The sequence below is a fragment of the Anomaloglossus baeobatrachus genome, unplaced genomic scaffold (genome assembly GCF_048569485.1).
Source record: "Anomaloglossus baeobatrachus isolate aAnoBae1 unplaced genomic scaffold, aAnoBae1.hap1 Scaffold_225, whole genome shotgun sequence".
Lineage (NCBI taxonomy): Eukaryota > Metazoa > Chordata > Amphibia > Anura > Aromobatidae > Anomaloglossus > Anomaloglossus baeobatrachus.
In genome coordinates, this window is record NW_027441998.1 from 141,862 (window position 1) to 146,758 (window position 4,897).

The window sequence follows — 4,897 nt, forward strand, 5'->3', positions numbered from 1 at the left end:
ATATCCAGAAAGATTCTCTTTCTTTGAGCTAAACACAAGTCAACAATACATTGTAAGCAGATTCTATTACCAGTCCCACACCATTTTGTGACGCATAATCACACAGTGATCCAATTAAGATTCCAAGTCATCGAACATGTCCAAGCCATACGTAGAGGAGGCAATAGAATTAGGAAGCTCAAAGAAAGGGAATCTTTCTGGATATATACTCTGGGCACATTGGAACCCAAAGGCTTAAACCATGAATATGAAGTACAGACTTGATTCATTGGGCCATGCATGGACATAATGGACATAATTCTAATAGGCAGGACAGGTAATAAGGAGCACAAGGGATATGCTAAAATGTGTTGTGTGACAAGACAGACACAGGAAAGGAGATGATAACAGGTGTAGGGACCAACAAGGTGAGACAAGGGGTATCAGGATAGGGTCAAGTAGGTATGAATGTAGTAATGGGGCAGGCATAGAGAATTGTATGCGAATGTGAATTACAATAAGTCACTAAGGAAAGGAATATGTGAGTGTGTGCCTAATGTAAACTAATATTGTACTGGCAAAATTATAGATGGAAAGGGAGAAGGGGAGAGGGGAGAGAGGAGGCTGTAATTGACTACAAGGGTATGAGTTATGAGTGATCATAGGGATAGTGCTACATAAGTGGAAATACCTATGGAGGACCGGATGTGTAAGCGCATACCTTATACAAACCTATAGAGTGCTGATGGGTGAGAGTGTGATGTTAGATATAAGACATCCTATAGTGAATAGTGAGCCGTAATCAAGTGCAACAGGGATATTTCACGTGACTATGGGAACCTGGAAGGTAAAGAAAGGGGAGAAAAAACTGTTAGACAAGGTAATCAGACAAACATGACAAATAAAAAACAAGGAAGAATGGAACTCCATACATACTGGAACCATATATAGTGTGAACACGAAAAAGAACCGGGCGTTAGAAAAAATGTGCACGGCCCAATGAATCAAGTCGGTTCTTCATATTCATGGTTTAAGCCCTTGGGTTCCAACGTGCCCAGAGTATATATCCAGAAAGATTCCCTTTCTTTGAGCTTCCTAATTCTATCGCCTCCTCTGCGTATGGCTGGGACATGTTCGATGACTTGGAATCTTAATTGGGCCACTGTGCGATTATGCGTCACAAAATGGTGTGGGACTGGTAATAGAATCTGCTTACAACGTATTGTTGACTTGTGCTTAGCACAAAGAAAGGGAATCTTTCTGGATATGTACTCTGGACACATTAGAACCCAAGGGCTTAAACCGTGAATATGAAGTACAGACTTGATTCATTGGGCCGTGCACCATGTCACCATGTGTGCAATTGCATTGTCCAATGGCTCACAATGGTTATGCGTTTTCATTGGATGGATAATCGAAGCCATGTTTTTTTCCTTTCTCTTGGGTTTGTTGTGTGAGTAGACTATAGGATTAAGTTAGTTACCGCAGGCAGTGGATTTAGCTTCCTGTCTTTGGTCCAGTGGTAGATTGATTGTTTGGTCTATGAGCTGTTATGGGTTTTAATCCAGGTGAATGCCCATGGGCTGCTTATAACTGTGTGAAATATGTAGTTTTACTGGGCTGGGATGAGAGAATCCATCGAAGCATGGTGTAGGGATTGTGGTTCCTGTGTGCTAAGAAGAAAGGCTGGCACCAGCCAGAAAGCCCCATTACAGCCAATAATCAACCGCTAGCCGCTGGAACTCGTTGCTCTAGATCATGTCAAACTCACACCAAGCAGGAATAGATACATTAGCCCACCATCCCACCCAAAGAGCAACTTCTGCTGCGCAGCTGGCTTTCTAGGCAGCAGCGCTATCGTGATGTCAGCGGGGGACATTGTGACAAGCCAGTGTTCCGTCACTTCATGTTGTGCACTGTTCAAACGGAAAATACATCAACAGGCAGACTACAGAAAAGCTTACTAACAAAGGTTAGAGAGGGGCTTTCTCAGAGGGCTTTTTACAGTTTGTCTATTCCCAATTAGCCGTTTAAGTATGCTTAATGAAAGTACTAATTCTTTCATAGGCCGCCCATTCTTAGTATTTGACGTTCCTTATATTGCGGTATCAGGCTTCGCAGCAGGTTGCAAAACATTCATCACCCATGACTGTCCCCAATTGGGCTCAGAAGCTAAATGTCTATCATGACCTCTCTTTTTGAAAGTCCAAGAGCAAGCAAACTCTTCCTCCAGGAGAGGGAGCCAACAGATCACTAAAGACATCATCATTGCTCAAAGAAAACACCGAAAAACAATGGAAGCTTTAATTGGAGTGGAATCTGATAGACAGCACCTGATGCCAAGTCTGCATCTTCTAACACCTGCAGTCACTGCAGCAGCTGAATCCAATGTGTCCAAAAGGGATCTATTCTATTCAATTGCAAATGATCTAGATAAGACTGAGAATAAGATACTGCACGGCACATAGCAGAGTTGGTCAAGTTGAGTGGAGATGAGTTTGCTATTTGGCACAGCTTTTGCATCAATAAAGCAAGTAAAAGGTGTGAAAGATAAAAAAAAGGGTGAAAGTGTGAAAAGTGAATTGGCCAAATTGAGGTGCATATAAAGTTTTTGCTTTCTTTCAATTCACTAATGGGGCTCATTTGAATCAGGTGAATTGAGTTCTGCTTTTGGAAACTGGGTTAAGAAGGGGTGCACCGGTCCTGGAGGTACTGCAATACCAGGTCAATGCGTGGAGTGGACAGAGCAAGATTTTTTCCATCTCCTTGTTCTAAAAATCCATTTAATATATGGTCCCCAGAGAGGGGACGTATCAGATATTAAACTGATAAGAACAGATTTAATTTTTTTTTTTTTCTGTTTATCAGTAGGACTTCAAAATAACAAAGGTGATCGCCTCCCGTTGCCTGGGAACCGTCCAGGCACAAGAGGGCTATGTGTCACCAGAAGGCGCACACACTTCCTCAAGGCCGGCAGACGTGCAATCCCAGGCACCTTCCAGTACCGACCAAGGTAGCGTCCTCCGAAACTACACTTGATCTTAGCCAAAAGGCCGAGAAGCTATAACCCGAATTGGTTACGGCCTTGAGTGGCACCCTGGCCTATACCGGACACATCTTAGGGAGAGGGAGACAAACCCACGCCTACAGAAGACATTTTGTCACCCAAGCCAACCCTTGAAAAGGCTGTTTTGCAGAGCAAAAACAAGAAGAATGATGCTTTTTGCAGCCGCCGCCCACTGCAATTAATCTGAATAACTCCTCCTCCTCCAAGCACCTCCCCTCCCCCTTGCAGTCTTTCCAATTCATGATACAAAAAGACGGACGGACAGGACAGGACAGGACAGGCTGCCTGACTTTCCGTCACTGCCACCCTTTGCCATCCTTGCCCGTAGAAAGCCCTTTCATCATCCCCAAACCCTAATCTTTTCCCTTCCCTTCCCAGCTGCGTCTCACTCCCTTTCATTAGGAAGTGAGCGCAGCCTTTTCTCCGTTCTGCACATGCGCGACGTTAAACACAAATGCGCAGGCGTGCGTTCCATTAGCCTCACTGCATTCCACTCCCATACAGGAAGTGGGCGCAGCTATTACTACGGTCGCACATAAAAGAACCCACGGCCACCACTGCACACAGCTGACTCCACCACAGGACACCCACTTCTACACCAACGCAGGTAAGACAGGATCGGCACCTCTATGCTCCCGTTACAATCAGGCTCAGTCACCATGTGATAACGCTCTCAACTCTTTAGTTGCAGGCTCCCCTTGCTTCACCTCCACTGGCTGTGCTGCCATTTCCTCTCCCACCTGGAAGGTATACTTTATTCCACTATTTTCCTGTTTCTCTCTTCCCCCTTTTCCCATAACCTACTTTTATCTGCATTTGTGGGGTATCTATATGCTATTTACATCATAGTTTTATTCATTAATATGGAAGGGAAGAGTGCCCATGAGAGTGTTGAACTGCGGAGAGCAAGAGATTAAGCTGCTCCGATTTGCCACCATTGATAAGCTGTTCTCAGTAGATACACATGCTATCCAAACAGCAGCATCCACCATTGCTTCAGCCCACCCATTCAGTGACAGCTCACCAAGTCAGCCAGAGGAGTGGTGTAAGGAATTACACGTAGGCACTGACTCCACACCTTCACATCACAAGAAGGGGGTCTACAGGCTAGTGCAAGAATACGAGCAAGTCTTCAGCAAACATCCGCTAGACTTTTGAAGAATAAAAGGGGTCAAACACTACATCCCCACAAGTGCACACCCACCCATCAAAGAGAGATATAAGCCAAAACTACCTGCACATTACCAGTGTACCAAGGACATGTTGAGCAACATGAAGGAGGCTGGGGTTATCCGTGACAGTTGTAGCCTCTGGGCAGCTCCGTTGGTCCTGTTAAAGAAGAAGGACAGCACCACTCCCCTGTATTGAGGAATAGCTAGCTGCATTGAGAACTGCAAATTATTTTTCTACCCTTGATCTCACTAGTCGCTATTGGCAAGTGTCCGTTGCTGAGGCAGACCGGGAGAAGACCGCCTTTGCCACCCCGATGGGTCTCTGCGAGTTCAAAAGCATGCCCTTCGAGCTGTGCAATTTGCCAGGAACCTTCCAGAGGCTGATGGAATGCTGCTTGGGACACCGAAACTTTGAAACGGTACTGCTATACCTTTATGATGTTATTGTTTATTCTAAAGCAAACAAGATTTTAGGGTGTATAAAAAGGGAGATTAGATCCGGTGATCCCAACGTATTGTTAACCCTCTATAAATCACTTGTAAGGCCACATCTGGAATATGGGGTAAAGTCCTGAGCAGGTTGATAACCATTGGTTTGAGCATGGTAGGGTGTAGTGCGCATCTTCCTGCATCGGTAAAAGCTGCAGAAGTCCTTGAAGATTTCCGCTTCAAAGGCAGT

The 4,897-nt window shown here is 45.0% G+C and overlaps 1 pseudogene; it reads right to left on the minus strand.

Moving 5' to 3' along the window:
- Window positions 1-2,666: 2,666 nt before the first annotated feature.
- On the minus strand, window positions 2,667-2,873 carry LOC142261472 (U2 spliceosomal RNA; annotated as a pseudogene).
- Window positions 2,874-4,897: the final 2,024 nt, after the last annotated feature.